At 39.0% G+C, this 22,743-nt stretch overlaps 1 protein-coding gene across 11 annotated transcripts in view; it reads left to right on the top strand.

Moving 5' to 3' along the window:
- FAM126B (family with sequence similarity 126 member B) overlaps window positions 1–22,743 on the top strand; it is an 84,016-nt gene that overhangs the window by 1,571 nt on the left and 59,702 nt on the right. For 8 of the 11 annotated variants that reach the window (XM_003907795.5, XM_009182740.4, XM_009182751.4 and 5 more), the window contains exon 2: window positions 20,031–20,128. The exons of 2 other annotated variants lie outside the window; for them this stretch is intronic. The gene's annotated coding sequence lies outside the window, so the exon portion shown is untranslated. Of the gene's footprint in view, window positions 1–14,372; window positions 14,473–20,030; window positions 20,129–22,743 lie in introns of those variants that run through there. One more of the 11 variants, XM_031651885.1, reaches the window with a different exon arrangement.

Raw genomic sequence — 22,743 nt, 5'->3', positions numbered from 1 at the left:
GCAAACGATATAAAAACTTGATTTTATAGCTCATTGAAAAACAATTTTCAAAGAAGCACTGGAAAATAATTTTAAAGGAAGCGTTATAAATTTCTAAAATGTAAGGTGTTTGAAATATTGTCTTTAGCTTAGGAGATAAGGTCTAATGTAGTATCAGCAACTCTATAATTTTCCTAAATTTATTTCAGTAGTGCATGTCAGAAAAACTTTATAAGATGTGATTTTTTTCTATTAATGATAATTTATATTCCTGTATATGAACCTAAGTCAAAATTTCGTTTTTTTCTCAAAATTTTAATTGGGAAAGAGGTGCATCATTAAAGTTTGTTTGTTCCTAGATGTTCTCAGTACTGAAATATTTGAGAATGCTTTAGATAAAAATTTTAATTGACGTTTGGTGTTTTGTTCTTTGACTTTTCTCTTTTTCCAAGAATAATGCAATCTCAGTCACAAAGGAAATTTCTGGTTCTATTTTAGGTGCAATTCTGTAGTGTTTTGAGTACCAGTTAAATCTTTGCTTTTATGCGTGTGTGTGTGTGTGTGTGTGTTTCTTATGTAACCAGCCTACTAGAGCTGTCTTAGAGAACTGATGGCTGATTTTGAATGGCCAGTAGGTGTCATTGTAGAATGCAGTAAGTTGAGCATCGAGTAGGAAATTAACAAGTAGTTAAAGAAACACTAGTCCAAATTAGCATATAGTGTGGTTAGATGGTTATTTATACGTTATAGAAGTTCTCTCTTATGAAACATTTCAGTATTGAAGCTGTTTATAAGGAATTTGAAACAATGATTGTAAAGGAGTTTGTTTGCCATAAAATAGACCTTGAAAGTGTGTTTTTTAGCCCAGCCCTTAAACTATCTTGACATGTGATTCAGATTTAAGTTTGATTATTTGTAATACACAGTTTTGGCGTCGTGTAATAGTTTATTAAGTTCTAGAATGATTGAGATTTTCAGCTTGAATCTTATAGAAAAACCAATGCTACATAATGAAAAACTGATAAAATATGGGCAGAAGTTTCAAAACTAGTTATCACAATCGTACTTTGTATTGTTCTTTTTTTTCCCCCTTAGAGATCCTTGTTCCGGTTCTTTTAAGGCCAGAACAGAAGATTTTTTTGTCTGTCATTGTCTGTGGCTTCTTATTTCTTTTGATTTCCAGAGTTGTTTCTTTTTACATTTTTATCTGCTTAGACTATGTGCTTTTCTCGGGATGTTGAACTGAACATTTATCACTGACTAAAATGTAGTGGATTCTGGAGGGAGCCAGCACAGAAAGCTCTGAAAGTAGCTTACATCTGTTCTGAGTACAGCTCCTTACCTTTCTAGCCTTCTGTTGAGCCCTTGTCACTTGTTAGCTCTGCTCCTCAAGCCTGTGATTGATACAGTGTTTTTAAAAAGTTTGGAACTAATTTAAGAATTCTTCATGGAGTTGGAAATAGATACCTCAAAACAATTTAGGAGTTTTTAAAAAGGCATACACATATCACTTATATCATCTCCACTTCCCTTCAGAATCTTACAGATGAGAGGAGTGTGAAGGGGGTAGATGTATTTTGGAAACAAATTCCCTTGATTATTTGATTCACCACTGGTTTCCACTTCAGAGTGGAAGTGCCTTGATCTAATTCAAAGACTCTGACACTTGTGGTATGAAGCAGTAGTAGTTTCAGTTTAGAGAAAGGGCTGCCAAATCTACTAATTTGCTAGTATTTTTATAGCTCAATAAATTGTCATTTCATGTCATAGCTAGGATAGCTTTTTTTTTTCTTTCTTTTTTTTTTTTGAGACAGAGTTTCGCTCTTGTTGCCCTGGCTGGAGTGCAGTGGCACGATCTTGGCTCACAGCAACCTCCGCCTCCCAGGTTCAAGCCATTCTCCTGCCTCAGCCTCCGAAGTAGCTGGAATTACAGGCATGTGCCACCACGCCCGGCTAATTTTGTATTTTTTTAGTAGAGACGGGGTTTCTACTAGTTGGTCAGGCTGGTCTTGAACTCCCGACCTCAGGTGATCCACCTGTCTCGGCCTCCCAAAGTGCTGGGATTACAGGCGTGAGCCACCGCACCCAGCCTGTCATAGCTAGGATAGTTTTTCTAGCCAGGAGCTGGAGTTGCGAGAAATGAAAATTGTGCTGAATGTTTTGGTTTGGATTAGTTCTTACTTGGCACTTATCTGCTTTCCATAAATCAAACTAATTTCTTTCATGATTCAGACCTGTGCTAATTTGTATAGACATTTATATCCTATTCTCTTACTGTCCCTGAAAGCTATCTAGTTCTAGAATTAAACTAAAATTGGAAAATAAGAGTTGGAGTAATTCAAGGTCGTTTTCTGATAGTGATCTATGATGAACATTTGCATTAATCTTTGCATAAACATTCCACTCAGTAATATATACTAAAAATTGGCATTGCAAATGTGTTTACCTTGACTTGGGTCCAGTTTAGAAACTTACAGTTCATCTTTGTGAATTCTAGACTTTCTGTTTGGGTATCTGGCTGCCATGGAGACAAATCTGAGGAAAAGTATGAGTAGACTTTAATTTTAGAGAAAAGCGTAAAAACCCAATTATGTAATATATTAAGAGGTGTGACTTTGATTATTTATAGAATTATAGTACTTTCTAGGTTTGAAATATAACTGCCAAAAAAGTAGTCATAAAATATGGTAAATGGCATCAATTTATTGAATGGCAAAGCATGGGTTACAGAATATCTATTTTGTCCTATTTTAACACATGAAACTTCAAAAAGTGTTAGAATCCAATTTATCCATCACCTTTGTCATTATGAATACTTAACTGTTGATAGTGCTTGATTCTTTTTTTTTTTTCTGGTGAAAAGATATTAAGATATATACTTAGAATTAGCCAGCCGAACTCAGTTTAGATGATCCCAATTTTGTTGGCAACCTCCAAAGCATCATAATCAGGAGCCAGTCAAACATATGCCTTCTTCTCTTCATCAGGTCTGATTAGGGTCTTGACCTTGGCCTTATCGATGGTAAAGAGCTTCTTTAGAGCCTGTTTGACCTGGTGCCTGTTGACTTTAACATCCACAATGAACACAAGTATGTTGTTGTCTTGTATCTTCTTCATGGTAGCCTCAGTGATCAGCAGGAACCTGATGATGGCATAGTGGTGAAGCTTCTTTCTCCTCGTATCCTGCTATCTTATAAGGATATTTGGGCTACCTCTGGGGCTGCCTTGGGCCACTGGGACATGGGTGACTTGTGGATCTTCTTTTTTTGTGTATGTGGTTGTGGACACCTTTCAGCACTGCTTTCTTGGCCTTCAAAGCCTTTGCTTTGGCTTCTGCTTTAAGAGGGGGTAGGAGCTTCCTTCTTCGCCTTTGGCACTATCTTGTGAAAAGAGTCTCCCTGATTCTTAATTAATATAGACTTTTGTTAGCTACTAAGACTTGCCAATTAACCTCCTTAAATTCCTTTCCATATATATATATATGGATGAGAGAGACAAGTTAGATACTGAGCAGGGACTGAAAGTTATACTTTTTCCATATTCTTTTCTATTGAGGCTTTTTAATCTGTGCATTCATTCTTTTTAAAATTTATTTATTAGTTTATACTTTTTAAATGAAAAAGGGTGTGGGGATGGGAGAGAATATACTACTGTCCTGTCTACATTATAGGGTAACTGTAAGACTCAAATAGAAAACATAATGGCTGGGCACAGTGGCTTATGCCTGTAATCCCAGCATCTTGGGAGGCCGAGGTGGGTAGATCACTTGAGGTCAGGATTTCAAGATCAGCCTGGCCAGCATGGTGAAACCCTGTCTTTACTAAAAATACAAAAGTTAGCTGGGCATGGTGGTGCACACCTGTAGTGCCAGCTACTCGAGTGGCTGAGGCAGGAAAATTGCTTGAACCTAGGAAGTGGAGGTTGCAGTGAGCCAAGATTGTGCCACTGCACTACAGCCTGGGTGATGAAGTGAGACTGTGTCTCCAAAAAAAAAAAAAAGGCAAGAAAACATGAAGGACTTTTAAAAAATCTAAAGTTAATTTGAATTTGCAGTATTTTACAGTATCTACTGTTTATGGAAAATACTAGGGGAAATGAATATAAAATTTAAGACTTAAATGTTTCTGTTCCTTAAGGTTCTGAATCTTCTCTCATTTTATACTTTGTTACTCTGTGATCTTTTTTATTTAATTAGCATCCAAATATGATGGTTCTCAAATCTGTGTCTCTAATCCAGAGCTTTCCCTTGAACTTTAGTTCCTATTCTATACATGTAATTGCCTGCTGGATGAAGATGATCTACAGGTCCTTCAAATATAATATGTTTAAAAGTGAATTCATGTTTTCCCTTTTATCATCTTTCTAACCTGCTGGAGCTGGAACCCTGATGTTGTCTATCTTTAACACTTACCCCTCATCTGAGCAATGCTAGGTTCTGTTGACTTTACCTTCTTACTCTTTTTTTGATTCCATGTACTTCTCTCAATTTCTATAGCGGCTAGAAATATTATGAAGAGTTAGGGCCTGGAGGCAACTGTCTAGATTAGAATCCCAGCTCCACTATTTACATCTCAGTGTCCTTATCTTTAGAAATAGAGTTATACAAGCCAACAATTGCAGTCTTGGGCATTTGTTCGAGAGAAACTGAAACTTACATTCATATAAAAATTTGTGTGAATTCTCATAGCATCTTTATTCCTAATAGCCAAAAACTGGAAACATAAATGTTCTTCAACAGGTTAAATAGACTATAGTGCATCTGTATCATGGACTGCTATGCAGCAATAAAAAGGAATGGACTGTTTGATATGTAACAACTTGAATGGGTCTCAAGTGAAAAAAATGTGAAAATTGCATATTCCATGATTCCATTTATATAACATTCTTGAATACTAAAAATAAAGAGATGGAGAACAGATTCATGGTTGCCATGGTTTAGTTATCAAGGAGAGGGGAGTGGGTGGGACTACAAGAGTGTCTTGGTGACAGAACAGTTCTGTATCTTGATTGTGGTGGTAATTACATGAGTCTACATATGTGATAAAATTGCATAGAGCTATACACACACATATACATGAGTGCTTGTAAAACTAGTTAGATCTGAATAAACTTTGTAGACTGTAGCAATGTCAATTTCCTGGTCTTGATATTTTACTGTAGTTATTCAAGGTGTTCCCATTGAGGGAAAATGGGCAAAGGGTACATGAGACCTGCTGGCAATTTTTTTTCAACTTCCCATGAGTCTATAATTTCAAAATTAAAAGTTTTTAAGAAGAGTTGTTAGGATTAAATGAGCAGATACACAGAATATTTTTATTATAGTACTTGGTGCACAATAAATATTAGCTGCTATTAATAGTAATAGCAGCAGTAGTAGTTGTTCAGGCCTCTAACCTCTCACTGGGCGGCTCACTAGGACCATTTCAACAGTTGCCATATATATATAAATTATATATATAAATCTAATTAATATATTTAATAATTATTATCATATTTGGAGACAAGGTCTCACTCTGTTGCCCAGGCTGGAGTGCAGTGGTGCAATTACAGCTCACTGCAGCCTCTACCTCCTGAACTCAGATGATCTTCCCGTCTCTGCATCTTGAGTAGCTGGGATCACAGGTGCTTGCTACCACGCCTGCAGGGTAGTTGGCAAGCTGGAGACTCAGGAGAGCTGATGGTATAGTTCCAGTCAGACACAGTCCAAATGCCTGAGAACCAGAGATAACATAGTAGCAGTCACTCAGGCTTGAGACTCTGAAGAGCTAATGTTTCAGTTTGAGTTTGAAGGCAGGAGAAAGTCAATGTCCTTAGGCAGAAGAAACTGACTCTCTCTACTTGGGGGAGGCTTAGCCTTTTTGTCTATTCAGGCTTTCCACTGATTAAATGACATCCACCCACATTAGGAAGGGCAATCTGCTTTACTCAGTCTATAGATTTAAATGTTAATCTCATATGGAAACACCTAGAAAAATGTTTAGCTAAATATCTGGGCAGATGAGATTGGAAACATTTTTATCCAGGGTAGAATGGAAGCTCTCTGACCAGAAAAAAGTGTCATGACATAGTGGTAAGAAACAAATGTAAGTTGATATGAAAATTTCTGTGATTTCTCTTTTTTTCTTGAGATGAAGTCTGGCCCTGTTTCCCAGGCTGGAGTGCAATGGTGCGATCTCAGATTACTGCAACCTCCACCTCCCAGGTTCAAGTGATTCTCATGCTTCAGCTTCCTGGGTAGCTGGGACTACAGGCATGCGCCATGACGCCTGGCTAATTTTTGTATTTTTCGTAGAGGCGGGGTTTCACCATGTTGGCCAGGGTGGTCTCCTGACCTCAAGTGATCCACCCGTGTTGGCTTCCCAAAGTACTGGAATTATAGGCGTGAGCCATCGTGCCTGGCCTAATACCTGTGATTTCTATTGGTGACCAAATCGTAAAAATATTATGGTTGTTTGTTTTATTGTTTTGCCTATACTCACAATCTAATGACATTATAAATTTTAGTTAGAGATTGGTAAAAAGTATGATACAATTTTCTTCTTATCAAAGTTTGAGTTTTATTATAGATCCCTGGGGGTCTGTGGACCCTATGTTGAGAACTGCTGTGTGAACAGGAAGGAGAGGGCTTTGAATTGATGCAGGATTGTATGCTATGCAAAAGCTTCATAGAGGAGGCAACTGTTGGTCTGAGTGTTGGAAGAAGGGGAGGGCAGTTAGGATAGAGGGTAGTTGAAAGGCATTCCAGAGAGGAGTGTAGCATAAGAAAATGTGTGAAGTGTGAGATAGCCTGGCATATTGTGAAATTGTAGATCAACATTGATGAGGGGAAGTCTGTGTTGAGCCAGGGTATAATTTCTATTCTTGCTGACAAGACCATTTTGTTCATGAGTCTGTTGAGCAAATACTGTTTACAAAGGCCATTTAGCCAAACCAATAGATCCATATCTTCGGTTTCTTCAGGTATAGTGAACAAAGAGATACTGTTTGAAGTTCTGCCTACTGGGAATTCCCTTTCTCCTGTCTTGTAGGGCTACTTCTCTGTAAGGCCACTGCCAGCATATTGTATGCAACCATGTGTAAACCAGGTCTAAGTTTTTTTTTTCTTCTTTCATTTGATCTTAGGGAACTCTACAGGGCCATAGATTAAGGAAGAGTTGATTAGTAGAAGTAAGTGCCATGGGTGTCTGAGCCATTTGTTCTTTTAGCTTACTTGTGCTTTTGGAGCCTGCTCTAACCTCATTACAACCATTGTAGTCAGGATTAGTTGGTTATGTAGTGGTAATAACCAACCTTCAAATAAAGGCTTAAAATGTGAAAAAGAGAGATTTATTTCTTCTCATGTAAAATCTGCTGCAAGTTGGGTGATTCCAGGCAGCTGTTCTTCATTTGATGGGTCAGCATTGCGTATCTATATTTATCTCTGCTTCTATTATCATAGTGACAAGAGAAGAACGGGCTGGAGAATTGCGTACTGGCACATAAATGTTTCTGCAGAAATGATTTCTGCTGTTTGGTAAAAAAAAAAAAGTCGTAAGGTCACATTTGACTTAAAGAGGATAGAAAAATATAGTCCTCCCATGTTCCCTTGAAAGTTCACATTTGACACACGATATCACTTCCATTTAATGATGGAACACTGCCAGCACATATAGCTTTATGGCTTGGTGGATTGGAACACTCACTTCTTGAGAGTATGTCAGGTCACATGGTCAGTCACTGCTGGGGCTCAAAAGTCAAGCAAGGAGCTATTTCTCAAAAGAAGAGCAGTCATCTGCAGAGAGGGCATAACTCTCTTCAGAAGCAGTAGTTCTCATCCAGGGGGACACTTGACAATGTTTAGAGACATTTTGCTGGTCACAATTCAGGGCAGTGCTATTGGCATCTAGTAGGAAGAGGGCAGGGATGCTGCTAAACATCCTATCACGTAAAAGCCATTCACAATGTCAAGGGTGACTAAAGTGCCAATAGTGCCAAGGTTAAGAAATCCTGCTTTAGATGGACTTCTGTGCCTTGTTGTGATTCTCCTATTAGGGCCTACTGGTAGCTTTATACAGCTACTTTATCATCTACCACAGACACTTTGAATACCACTGAATTTGCTGGATCTTAAGGCCCAAATGGCAGAACATCTTTTTTTTTTTTTTGAGATGGAGTTTCGCTCTTGTTACCCAGACTGGAGTGCAATGGTGTGGTCTCTGCTCACCACAACCTCCACCTCCCGGGTTCAAGCAATTCTCCTGCCTCAGCCTCCTGAGTAGCTGGGACTACAGGCGCCTGCCACCTCGCCCGGCTAGTTTTTTGTATTTTTTAGTAGAGACGGGGTTTCACCGTGTTAGCCGGGATGGTCTTGATCTCCTGACCTCGTGATCCACCTGTCTCGGCCTCCCAAAGTGCTGGGATTACAGGCTTGAGCCACCGCGCCTGGCCTCTTTATTTTATTTTAATTTTAGAGATAGGGTCTTTCTATGTTGCCCAAGCTGGTCTCGAACTACTGGCCTCAAGTAATCCTCCCACATCAGCCACCCGAGTAGTTAGGATTACAGGCATAAGCCACTGCTCCCAGCACTGTGCTTCTTTCTAAGTGGTGGTGGCAGACTGAGCTATGATAACTTGTCCTTCATTTTTATTTTTATGTTTTTTTTTAGAGACAGGGTTTCACTCTGTCACCCATGCTGGGGTGCAGTGGCATGATCGTAGCTCACTGTAACCTCAAACTCTGGGCTCAAGTGTTCCTCTCACCTCAGTCCTGGAGTAGCTGGAACTATAGGTGCACACTACCATGGCCGGTTAATTTTTGTATTTTTTATAGAGACAGGGTTTTGCCATGTTGCCTAGACTGGTCTCAAACTTCTGGGCTCAAATAATCTGCCTTCCTTGGCCTCCCGAAGGGCTGGGATTACAGGTGTGAGCCCCTACGCCTAGCTTAGAGTTTTAGTGTTTTTTTTTTTCTCCGCTCTTGTTGCTCAGGCAATGGTGCGATCTCGGCTCACCGTGAGTTTTAGTTTTACAAGATGAAAAGAGTATGGTGGGCCGGGCGCGGTGGCTCAAGCCTGTAATCCCAGCACTTTGGGAGGCCGAGGCGGGTGGATCACGAGGTCAGGAGATCGAGACTATCCTGGCTAACATGGTGAAACCCCGTCTCTACTGAAAATACAAAAAACTAGCCGGGCGTGGTGGCGGGCGCCTGTAGTCTCAGCTACTTGGGAGGCTGAGGCGGGAGAATGGCGTGAACCCGGGAGGCGGAGCTTGCAGTGAGCCGAGATCAGGCCACTGCACTCCAGCCTGGGAGCACAGCGAGACTCCGTCTCAAAAAAAAAAAAAAAAAAAAAAAAAAAAAAAAAAAAAAAAATAAATAAATAAATAAATAAATAAAAATTAAAAAAAAAAAAAAAAGAGTATGGTGATGGTTGGACAACATTAAGAATATATTTAATACCACTGAAATGTACATTAAAAATGGTTAAGATGGTAAATTTTTTGTTAAGTGTGTTTTACCACAATAAAAAAAAATTGGGAAAAAACACAAAAGAAAACACAAAAGAAAAAAAGATGCCAATATTTCAAATATTTTTGCCTTTAGGAAGAACTTATTATGAACTGTGTCAGTTAATTAAGTAAAGTTTAAACCAACATTTATTTATTCAGTATTTGAAAGGTTTATTCTAAAATTCAACATAGGCCAGGTGCAGTGGCTCATGCCTGTAATCCCAGCACTTTGGGAGGCCAAGTCAGGAGGATTGCTTGATGCCCGGAGTTCAAGACCAGCCTGGGCAACACAGCAAGAACTCATCTCTGAAAATTAAAATTAAAATAAAATTAAAATAAAAAAAATTCAACATATTTTCTTGGAATTTATTTTTCTACTTTAATTTTGTGCCTACATACCTAAACAGGTTGTATATCCAACATGTTTTTAGGTTCTTCAGAGTTGGATACTACTTTTTATGGGGGAAAAATTTTTTTTACTAGAAACACAAGGAATGGATCCTTTCCTCTCTCTACCCCTATGTCACTTAATTGGGAGTAAATTGTATTTAAGATATGCCCAAGCTTTAGCACCCATAGTGTAGTCTTTAAAGTATTGTTTCCTACTGAAAGGAGTTCCTTGGAGAAATGTCTGATTCTAGGCTGAAGGCAGGATTTGTGCAAGGTAAGGCTGGAACTTCTTGTCCTGGCAGGAAGCTAGGAGGTTATCTTCATTAACTAGGTTTATGTCAAAAGGGCTTAGGAGCTTTGTAGAGGGTCCCTCAAGACCATTCCCACATTTCATGATTTCCAAGATTGACTCTTAGAACTCAATATTTTATTTACAGTTATAGTTTATTACAATGAGATGATAGAAGGCAAATCAGCAAAGCAAAAGGCAAATGGAATGAAGTCTGGAAGAAACCAAGCTCAAGCTTGCAAGAATCCTCTCCCAGTAGAGTTGCAAAAGATGCCATTAATTTTCCAGTAGTGACTTGTGTGCAGAGCCTCAGGTTAGCCCCTAATGAGATTTTAAGGGCTTCTCAGACTATTCCTGAGCATGCATATAGCTCTGAGTACACATCCCTTTGCATGAATATGACCTTCTGGATTCCCGGGAAGTTGTTGGAGCTTTTCAGAGTCCTTTTTGGACATCTCATTCCCCAGCTTCTCTTTTCTGGGTTTTTTGTTTGTTTTTGAGGTAGGGTCTCACTCTGTTGCCTAGGCTGGAGGGCAGTGGTGTGATCTTGGCTCACCACAACTTCCTGCTTCCGGGTTTAAGCAGTTCTGCTGCCTCAGGCTCCTGAATAGCTGGTACTATAGGTGTGTGCCTCCATGTCCAGCTAATTTTTGTGTTTTTAGTAGAGGTGGGGTTTCACCATGTTGACCAGACTGGTCTCGAACTCCTGATCGCAAGTCATCCACCAGCCTTGGCCTCCCAAAGTGCACAGGCATGAGCCACCGTGCCTGGCTCCCAGCTTTTCTTTTTAGGCTTTTTGACTGGCCTGTTGTTTGCCCTAACTGTATCCACTGCCTTAGGCAGCCGGGATATTAAATAACTGCTCCTGTTTTAGACAAATACCCCTAGGGAAAAGACTTTGCACTGGTTGATCTTCAAGTCAAATTAAAGACATCCTTGCAAATGGGGTCTGTATTAGTCCATTTTCACACTGCTGATAAAGACATACCCGAGACTGGGAAGAAAAATAGGTTTAATGGATTTACAGTTCCTCATGGCTGGGGAAGCCTCACAATCATGGCAGAAAGCAAGGAGAAGCAAGTCACATCTTACATGGATGGCAGCAGGCAAAGGGAGAGCTTGTGCAGGGAAATTCCCATTTTTAAAACCATCCGATCTCATGAGACTCATTCATGAGAACAGAGCAGGAATGATCCACCCCATAATTTAATCATCTCCCACGACATGTGGGAATTGTGGGAGTTACAATTCAAGATGAGATTTGGGTGGGGACATAGCCGAACCATATCAGGGTCTTCCAGGAACTATCAGACGGGTCAAATAATTAGTTTTTCAAGAATGAGGCTTTGAAGGCATTGCAGACCATTCTGTCACCTTTAGTGGCTGCCAGTCTGCTGGCTCTTAGTGTGATTGTGGTCTTTTTGTTTTCAAGGCTACTGTGGAGCTGGGGAGGTGGAATGGGAATAGGGCAAGTTAAAACTCCTTGACGGCTGGGCACAGTGGGTACATCCTGTAGTCTCAGCTACTTAGAGATTCAGCTACTTTTCTTGAATAAACACTTCCCAGATTGCGTTAACCTTTTGCCTAATTTCCAAAGTTCTGAAAAAGTTCATTCTGACACTTTTTACCAGTGTCTTGTTGCTTTTATGGAGGAGAGGATTTTCTGAGGTCATTACTCTGCCATGACCCCAATAACACTTAGGTGAATAGGGATCTTTTCTTGCTTCCCTGTACATCTAGTGACTACCTGCTTTGTCTAGCCACTGAAATAGGGACTGTGGATTTAGTGGTGAATAAGAAGACAACCTCCTATGTGTTTATGTATTCCAGTAGGAGAAAATAGGCAGTAAACAAGTACTAGTAAATGTGGAGAATAGTAAAGCAGATCATGGGATAGAGAGTGATTGTGACTGGTGATGGGTAGTGGGTTTTTTTTTTTTTTTGGATTGAGCAGAGACCTGGATGAAGTAAGAAGGAAACTAATGCATGCAGCTGGGCAGCAAAGGGAATAGAAGCACAAAGCCTCTTAGGCAAGAACGAGTTTGGCATGTTCAAGAAACATTAAGAAAGCCCATGTGGCTAGAGCAGGCAGATATCCAAAAAAGGACGAAGATAATTGACATCACTAAATTTATATGGATAATTTAAAAGTATTGATATCCAGGACCTATAAGTGGACAACTATGATTTTTGTTAGATCACTGTTTTCATTACTTTCTTCAGTAGGCTAACTCCCCTGCAGCCTGGGGACCAGGAAGGGATGCTGCATTGAGTTCTAATGCTAATACAAACCTGTGTCATTTTGAACTAAGAGCTGGTTTCTAGTTCCTGGCATTTAGTGTCTCTCAGAATGTCTTGGTAGGGACTCAGTTAATAAGATCTGTTTTGAAAATTATCTAGTGATGAACACTTTTTAATGTCCTTTATAGTAGATTTATGCATGATTTTCAACTCCCCTCTTTAACATATGTATTTGTTACCCTTTATTGTATAGCCCCAAAATTTAGTAGCTTAACATGACAACTATTTTATTTGCTCACAATTCTATGGGTCAGCGGCACGATCTTGGCTCACTGCAGCCTCTGCCTCCTGGGTTCAAATGGTTCTCCTTCTTCAGCCTCCTGAGTAGCTGGGATTACAGGTGCCTGCCACCATGCCTGGCTATTTTTTTTCTATTTTTAGTAGAGACAAGGTTTCACCATGTTAGTCAGGATGGTCTCGATCTCCTGACCTCATGATTCACCTGCCTTGGCCTCCCAAAGTGCTGGGATTACAGGCATGAGCCACCGCGCCTGGCTTGGGCAGTTCTTTTTTTGATCTTCCCTGAGATTACTCATGTCATTTCACTGGGACTGTTATTTAAGATGGCTTCACTCACACATTTGTTGGATAGTGCTGGCGGTTGGCCGGCCTATGTCTATTCATTAAGCTAGCTCTGGCTTCTTCACATGGCTGCTAGATTTTAAAAGTAGAAAGAAGGGCAAACGCCAGTGTGCAAGCACTTTTTAAACCTTTGCATTATGTGGGATAGTTTTGCGTTCCTATAAATGTTTTCGAACTCTGCTCTGGGATGCAGTTACATTTATTTGAAAATAGTTCCAGATTTTGATTTTACAGATCATCTGAGGTCAGGAGTTTGAGACCAGCCTGGCCAATATGGTAAAACCCTGTCTGTACTAAAAATACAAACATTAGCTGGGCATGGTGGCGGGCACCTATAATCCCAGCTACTTGGGTGGCCCAGGCTGGAGAATTACTTGAACTCAGGAGGCGGAGGTTGCGGTGACTGGAAATCGTGCTATTGTACTCCAGCCTGGTTGACAAGAGCGAAATTCTGTCTCAAAAAAACAAACAAACAAACAAACAAAAAAAAGATTTTAAGATTTAATAGAGAGTACTGGATCTGTGTTCGCTGTAGGGCTGGTAAGTCCCCATTACTTAGGAAGAACTCTTATGTGTACTTGACCCCATCCTCAATGGAATTGGTGAGAAGTGGCACTATTTCTGGCCCTGTGTAAGTTCTGGACACTGCTACCTCTAATCTGGTGCTTCTTTTCCTGGTTTCTAGTAGTTTCCTCACACATACAGTGTGCTGATCAGTTTTCGTTTGACTACTAGAGAGGGATCCTTTGCAGATCTCCAGGGTTCGTTCTCAGTACAGCTCTCCGCGTTACCCTGTCCTCTAACACTTTGGTCTACCTGTACTCTTGGCTCTGCCTCCTTAACTCAGAGAGTCTACGAGTTTTCACTTGCCTTTCTCTTCCTTACCCTGCAGCCTGGAAAGTCTTGAGGAAGGAAGTTGAGGCAACTTCATTGTTCTTCATTGTCTGCGTCCAGTGTCATGAAAACTTGTGTTTCATGTATTTTCTTTATTTTTTTCTTTTTCTTTTGAGATAGAGTCTCACTCTGTTGCCTAGGCTGCAGTGCAGTGGCACAGTCACTTCTCACTGCAGCCTCCACCTCCCAAGTTCAAGTGTTCCTCCCACCTCAGTCTCCTGAGTAGCTGCAACTACAGGCATGTGCCCCCGTGCCTGGCTAATTTAAAATAATTTTTTTTTGCAGAAATGAGGTTTCACTGTATTGGCCAGGCTGGTCTCAAACTCCTGGGCTCAGTCTGTCCTCCTGCCTTGGCCTCCCAGAGTGCTGGGATAACAAGTGTAAGCCACTGTGACCTACCTTTGTTTCATATTTTCTTCTGTGTTTTTTCTTTTCCCCCACTCCTGTTGCCCAGGCTGTAGTGCAGTGGCATGATCTCGGCTCACTGCAGCCTCGCCTCCTGGGCTCAAGTGATTCTCCTGCCTCCGCCTCCTGAGTAGCTGGGACTACAGGTGTGTGCCACTGTGCTGGGCTAGCTTTTGTAGTTTTAGTGGAGATGGGGTTTCACCATATTGCACAAATTAGTTTTGAACTCCTGAGTTCAAGTGGTCCACCCTCCTTGCCCTCCAAAAGTGCTAGGATTACAGGCATGAACCACCATGCCCGGCTTTCTTCCATGTCTTAAATTCAGGCAAGAAGGTAAGTTGACTTTCTGTCACTCTATCTTATTGAGAAATGGAAGGCCCTTCTCTCCTCACACTTTTCTCCTTCCCTAGTATTAGGCTTATGATTGAGGATTGGGGTGTTCTCTATGGTCTTGGTCCAATCTCAGTTTTGGGCTGGTTTTTGTGCCAGGATCTTACAGTTTTCCTGCCCCCACCCCACACAATGACAGATTAGGCAATACATATGCTTAATACTAAGGGAGTGATTAATTGAGGGAGAACTGACATCTTTATGAGTCTTCCCAACTCATGAACATGGTATATCCTCTGCTTTATTTAAACCATCTTTATTTTCTCTAAAAAATGTTTTCTTGTTTTCTTATACATCTTTTGTTAGATTTATTTCTAGTCTTATTTTTTTAATGCTGTTGTAAGATGCATTTTTAAAAATTTGTGTTTGGTTTATAGAAACACAATTGATTTTTTTTGTATTAATTAACCTTGTATTCAGAAACTGAGTCTTGCTCTGTCCCCCAGGCTGGAGTGCAATGGTGCGATCTCGGCTCACTGCAACCTCTGCCTCCTGGCTTCGGGTGATTCTCCTGCCTCAGCCTCCCAAATAACTGTGATTACAGGCACCTACCACCACACTTGGCTAATTTTTGTATTTTTAGTAGAGATGGGGTTTCACCATGTTGGCCAGGCTAGTCTTGAACTCCTGACCTTAAGTGATCTGCCTGCCTCAGCCTCCCAAAGTACTGGGATTGTAGGCGTGGGCCACTGCACCTGGATATTATACTGGTTCTTAAAAATAGTTAGGAAGTCTTCATTCTTTTTTTTTTTTTTTCCTTTTTCGAGACAGGGTATCATGCAGGCTGGAGTGCAGTGGCGCGATCTTGGCTCACTGTAACCTCTGCCTACCGGTTTCAAGAGATTCTCCCTCCTCTGCATATTTATTATTTTCTATTCTCGGGATGACTTTTATAATCTTGGTGTGGTTTCTCCCGTAACTGGAATAATTCACTGGTGAAAACATCTTTACTTGAGATTTTCCTTAAGGAAAGATTTTTAATAATACATTCCATTTCTTTATTTGCTTTGGGGCTGTTTGGATATTCTGTTTCTTTCAGCATTAGTAATTTATATTTTTTAAGAAATGTGTCCATTTTATACTGACATGGTTTTCTCTTTGTTTTGTTTTGGGGGAATTTTTTTTTTTTTGAGACAGGGTCTCACTTTGTTGCCCAGGCTGGAGTGCCGTGGCACAGTTACGGCTCACTGCAGCCTTAAACTCATGGGCTCAAGCAATGCTCCCACCTTATAGCCTCTTGAGTAGCTGGAACCACAGGTGTGCATCACCACACCCAGCTTATTTTTTAAATTTTTGTAGAGATTTCTTCTTTGACCTATAGATAATTTAGGAATGTAATTTTAGGCCAGGTGCAGTGGCTCATGCCTGTAATCTCAGCACTTTGGAAGGCCAAGGTGGGTGGATCACGAGGTCAGAGGATTGAGACTACCCTGGCCAATGTGGTGAAACCCCATCTCTACTAAAAATACAAAAAAACAAGCAAACAAAAAAATTAGCCAGGGGTGGTGGCAAGCACCTGTAATCTCAGCTACTCTGGGCGCTGAGGCAGGAGATTCGTTTGAACCCAGGAGGCAGAGGTTGCAGTGAGCCAAGATTGCGCCACTGCACTCCAGCCTGGGAGACAGAGTGAGACTCCGTCTCAAAAAAAAAGAAGATAATTCAAATTGTGTTGTTGCTCGGTACAGTGTTCTATATTAGTCATTTTGGTTGTTTGTTAATTGCACCATTCAGATCTTACTGAGTTTTGGTTGCCTTTTCTGTCAGTTTGCTGAGAGAGATGTGGGTCTCCAACTATTATTATGGCTTTGTCTTTTTCTCCTTTTAATTCTGCAAATTTTTGCTTTATGTGTTTTTTTTCTTTTTTTTTTTTTAAGACAGAGTCTTGCTCTGTTGCTAAGGCGGGAGTACAGTGGTGTGATCGTGGCTCACTGCAGCCTTGACCTCCTGGGCTCAAGTGATCCTTCCAACCTCCCAAGTAGCTGGGACTACAGGCATATACCACCACACGCTGGTTTTGTTTGTTTGTTTGTTTTCTAGATAATGGGTTTCGCCATGTTGCCCAGACTGGTTTTGAACTCCTGAGCTCAAGCTTCCCAATGTGCTGTAATCATAGGCTTGAGCCACCATGCCCTGCTGCTTTATGTATTTTGAGGTTACTGGGTACATATAAGTTTATGATTGTGGTACCTTCCTGTTGGATCGATCCCTTCATTAATACTACTTTAATCTCTAATAATCATTCTTGCCATATATTCTAAATCTTTCTCTGAAATTAGTGTGTCTTTTTTAAGGACTGTGCTTCTTTGTTTGTTTAATCCAGTCTGACAAAATTTGTCTTTTACTAGAAGAATTTTTTCTATATCGGGTTATCCACTCTTTTGGCCTCCCTGGGTCATATTGGAAGCAGAAGAATTGTCTTGGGCCACACATAAAATACACTAACACTAATGATAGCTGATGAGCTGAAAAAAAAAAAAATCGCATTGTGTTTTAAGAAAGTTTACAAATTTGTGTTGGGCCACATTCAAAGCCCGCCCTGGGCTGTGAGTTGGACAATCTTGGTCTATATACTGTAATATAATTATTAATATAGTTGGGTTTATATGTATAATCTTACTGTCATTTGCTATTTGGCCCATCTGTTTTGTTTTTTTTTTTAAATTTCTTGCTTGCTTTTAGATTAAATGTTATATTTTCCTTCTAACTTGTTTTATATATATATAATTTTATTGTAATGGTTATCCTAAAAATTACAACTTCCTTCTTTAACTTTTACAGTATAATACAAATTATTACTATTACTAGTGTCACACAACTGCTAAAAATCTTAGAACCTTTAAACCTTACAAGGCATTTCAGTTACTGTTTTGAACTGTCACTATTAACATTTCCTTACACTATTTACCCTGATATATATATATTTTTATGCCCCAGAACTGAGCAGATGATATTGTTTATTTATTCCTACGTTTCCATGTTTATGATTTAGGATAATTTCCTTCTGCCTGAATAATTCCTTTTAATTCTCTTTTAGTGCAGGCTTGTAGGTGAGAAGGTGAGAATCTTTTTTTTTGCAAATTTTAAAATTTCACCTTTATTTTTGAAGGATAGTTTTGCTGGGCATAGTATTCTAGATTGGCAGTTGTTTTCTCTTTGACCCTTTAACAGTGTTGTTCTATTATATTCTGACTTCTGTTATTTCTGTTGAGAAATATGTGAGTCTTACTGTTTTGCGAAGAGCAACTCTTTTTTTTTCCTATGGCTGCTTTTATGATCTCCCCCCCCTTACTTCTTCCCTTCCTTCCCTAGTTTATGGCATCCTAGGTAGAATTTCCTTTTAATATATCCTGCTTGGTGTTGGCAAAGCATTCTGAATCTCTATATTGATTTCTTTCATCAGTTTTTGAAAACTCCCAGTTATTCTTTGTTAGAATATTACATTTATCAGTTTCTCTTCTTTTCTAGGACTTCTGTTTTATATATATATATGAGAAATGTGATACACACACACACACATTAGACATTGTGAGTGTGTGTCACATTTGTCTTAAACTTCTCCCTCCTCCTTTCACTACTTTCCCTTTCCCCTTCCTCTGTCTTCCATTCTTTTCTCTTTATGCTTCGGTTCGGGTATTTTTTATTGATTTGTCTTCTAGTTAACTCATCCTGTTTTCCGCTGTGTCTCATTTGCTCTAAGATCAATATATTAAATTCTTCAGATTATAAGACTGATGTGCTGCCGGCTATGCTGAGAGGGCTCTATATTGAGTTCTTAGTTTCATATATTGTGTTTTTCGGTTCTAGAGTGCTTATTTAATTATTTTTGTAGTTCCTAATCCTTTAGTGAAATGTTGCATCTTCAGCAGTTTTGTACATTTCCCCTTCTGTTTTCTATTAATCAGGATTACTTTAAATAATTGTCCTTGTGTATTAACTTCATTTTTAAAATGTCTGTGAGTCTGATTCTCTTGTCTAGTTTTCTCTTAATTATTGGTCTTTTTTTTATCCCTTTGTATTTTTAGTAATTTTTAAATTGTGTGCCAGACTTTGTATATGAAAGAACCATAGAGGTGCTATACAGTGTTCCCAGTAGGGATCACATTTTTCTCTGTTGCACAAATTGGTAAGGACCTAATTACCTTCAACCAGACAGAGATTGAGCTATTTTAGGGTTGTCTTAAAGTTTAATAAAACTCATTGTTCTTATCATTTGGCCTTTTTGTTTGTTACTTTTTAAATTGAGAGTCTACTGAGTATCTATCTCCTTGGCCCTGGAAGACTATGGGAGATTTGTCTCTGTAGAGGTTCCCCACATAGCCATTCTGCCTACAGACTGCTTCAATTTGGCAATTGTCTTGGTGGTTGTGGTTCAAAATTCCCAAGGTACACCCTATTTCCATCAAGTGCCCCTTCTTAAAGTACTACCAGTCTCTTTTGTGTCTTTCCAGAAATACTCCCTTAGTCCTGTTCAAGTTCTTCCCTCTACTGCAGAACCTTCTCATAAAACAAAACTCACATGTGAAAGCCCAGTATATGAGATAAAGTGTCAGCTGCTGTAGTGGAGTAGGGGGTCCTGACACATCTTCAGTTAATATAATTCTAAGAGAATTTTATCACAGTATTCTTTGTATCAAAGAAAGGAGAGCATAATGTAGTCAGCAAACACATGAAAATAGTTATTACTTTCTAAGAAAAGTCTCCATTTTAGCAATTTGAAAATGATTCTGACAATCTTTTAATGTGTTTTTCTGCCAAAAATTCAGCATAATAGCATTTTTTGTGTTCTTTTCTAAAAAAGGTAAGTTTTTCAGTTATGTGAAACTCAACCAAAATAATTTTGTAGCTTATGATACTTATTATTTAAGCTTGGTTTTATACTGCATATTATGATTTTAATGAGGGTATTTTTAAAATGATTGTGTGTTTGTGTGTGTGTGTGTATGAGAGAGAGAGAAAGAAAAACCACTATAACATGTTTCAAAAGAGTCATATAATTTTTGTCTGGAAGGGACTTAATATTACAGATAATGCAAGTGAGGCACCAGATAATTTAAGTAATCTACTCAAGGTCTTATAGATAATTAATGGCAAATTTGAAATTAAAATTCAGACTTTCTGTCTTCAAAATAATGCATTTTAATTAGGTTTGATAAAGGTATGCAAGTATGCTAGTTGTTACAGAAATTTTTGGATCTATGATTATTTCTTAAAATTAGATAAGCTGTATTGTAAATGCCTATCAAAACTGTTCTTTGTATTACATTCTTGAGACTATTTCTTCAATATTTCAGTTTTCTATTTGTATTTTTTATAGAATTGGAAAATATTTAACTCTTAACAAATGAATTCCCCACTTGAACTCTGCCGAATTCCTGTGCCACCTCCTCCTTTAGAAAACTGATCTTAATACAGGTAAAATTAAGACTTTAACTTTTTAAAGGATAAAGAATGAATTTTCTATATCGTTAGACATGTTAGCATTTTTGGTAACCTTTGCTGGATAGCTTCTATTTATTAAGCAGTTTTACTTAACATAATGACATCTTAATTATTGCCTTTGAATTCTATTTTTGAAAGTTTTTCCCTTTTATAAATGTGTTTTTAAAAAACCTTTCTGTTATCTAAACTTTATTGAAGAATTGAATTTACTCAGCATAACTGTATTATCTGGCTACATCTAGATCAATGCTGTCCAATAGAACTTCTTTGATGATGGCTATATTCTATATCTTTGCAGTCCAATATAGGACACTGTAGCCACAAGTAGCTTCCTGTGTTAGACAGTGCAGCTCTGGGCTTTTCCTTAGGAAATTTGGTGATTATGCTAACAGTATGTCTTAAATGCCTAAGTTTTAGACTTACACCTTGAAGTATCTTCATAGTTGTTGATCAAGTTTGAAAATTAGCAGTAGCAAAACCATCACTGGCTATTTCATATGTTGTCTTGATAATTGTGTAGCTTGGTTTATCCCGTAATTTTGATCCACAAGAAACCTTTGAGAGCGCTTACCACAGTTAGTTTTGCTCACTGTTGTATCTTTAACATTTTACTTGGTACCTAGCATGTAATTGGTATTCACAGTGCATATTAGTTGAAAGAATGGATGAATAATCTCTGTACTTTACAGGAAAAAAATGCCTCCTAAATTGTTCAAAAATTAAATGATTATATTAATAATATTTCTATAATAATAATAGTAGCAAGCATCCATTGAAGACTTATGTTGTACAGTCACTGTTCTAAGTAAGACCTTATGTGTGTTGATTTATTAAATCTTTAAAAATAAACCTTTGTTATAGGTATGTATTCTCATTTTATAAGTGAGGAATTTGAAGACAGAGAGTAGTTAAGTAACTTTCCCAAGGACACATATTATTGTACTTAGAGACCTTGGACAAATACTGTGAGTTTTCTTCCCGGCAAGTAGTTCTTGACCTTCTTCAGATCACATTCCAGCAGCTTATTATTTTGTTCATTATGTTGTAGTTAGGGTTCCCTAATAAAGGTTGCCATTACCATCTCTGGTACAGTGGTGCACACATGTAATCCTAGCTCTAATCCCAAGGCGGGAGGATTGCTTGGGGCCAGGAGTTCAAAACCAGCCTGGGCAACGTAGCAAGAACTCGTCTGTAAATAATGGTAGTACTATTAATAATAAAAAGGTCGTCATTGTCATAGTTATCAAAAAGATAGTCATTTTCTGTGATAGCCTCTTAGTTATACATTCTGGAACTAAGGCAGTATGGATCTGAATTAAACTGCATGCTGGAATATCAGCTTGAGTTCTTTTAAGTATAGTTTTTACCGTGTGATGGGATAGATGTAATATACAGTAGAAGAAATGATCTGCAGAATTTTATATTCTATGGTTAGAGAAACAGAAAGCTTGCAAGGCCAGGCACCGTAGCGTATGCTGTAATCCTAGCTATTCAGGAGGCTGAGGTGGGAGGATTGTTTGAGCCCAGGAGTTCAAGACCAGCTGAGGCAAGATAGCAAGACCCCTATCTCAAAAAATAAAAGATACCTTGCAGTCTACTTATAGCTGTGCTCTGTAGATATCTCTATGTACTAATAGTGCTGTGCCTAGTTAGAAAATACATGTTTGGCCAGGCGCGGTGGCTCACACCTGTAATCTTAGCACTTTGGGAGGCCGAGGCGGGTGGATCATGACGTCAGGAGATCAAGACCATCCTGGCTAACACAGTGAAACCCTGTCTCTACTAAAAATACAGAAAATTAGCCGGGCGTGGTGGTGGGCGCCTGTAGTCCCAGCTACTTAGGAGGCTGAGGCAGGAGATTGGTGTGAACCCGGGAGGCGGAGCTTGCAGTGAGCTGAGATCGCACCACTGCACTCCAGCCTGGGCGACAGAGCGAGACTCCGTCTCAAAAAAAAAAAAAGGAAAATATATGTTTACAGAATTTCTCTGTAACCAGTACTATTCTATTTTTCAAATGAAGGTACTAAAATCTATTTTTAGGATTTTAGAGTTAGAAAATAACTATTCATTTTAGGAAACTGAAGCCCAAAGGGTTTAAATGAGTTGTCTGAGGACATATAAACAGTATGGTTCACTGACTATATATATATATATATATGTATATATATTTTAAGTACCTGTCTTACATCCAGAAATCATAGTATGTTTGTTAGCTTTGAATGCATAGTAGTGAGCAATGCAGAAATATACCCTGTTCTCTTGGAATTTACAATCCAGTGGGGAGATGGATAATCAATAAGTAATGGGGTCTGATAAACAAATTACAAAACACAAAGTTCTAGGCAGGAAATAAATATTGTGTTGGAATGGAAAATACTGGGGAATAGAAAAAGAGCTGCTAGTTACGTAAAGTGGTTCGGAAAGGCTGCTGAGACTGACAAGATCAGAAAGAGCCAGCCACTTAAATAGCAGGAGCAGGGCAGCATTCCAGGCTGGAACAGCCTGCACAGATGTGCTGGAGGTAAGGTGCACCTAAAGCTATAGAGAAGTTGAAAGAAGAGTATGGCCAGAACATAGAAAGCTGTGGG

Source organism: Papio anubis, chromosome 10 (genome assembly GCF_008728515.1).
Source record: "Papio anubis isolate 15944 chromosome 10, Panubis1.0, whole genome shotgun sequence".
NCBI lineage: Eukaryota > Metazoa > Chordata > Mammalia > Primates > Cercopithecidae > Papio > Papio anubis.
The sequence above is the reverse complement of the archived record's forward strand: the minus strand, read 5'-3'. Positions and strand labels throughout refer to the sequence as shown.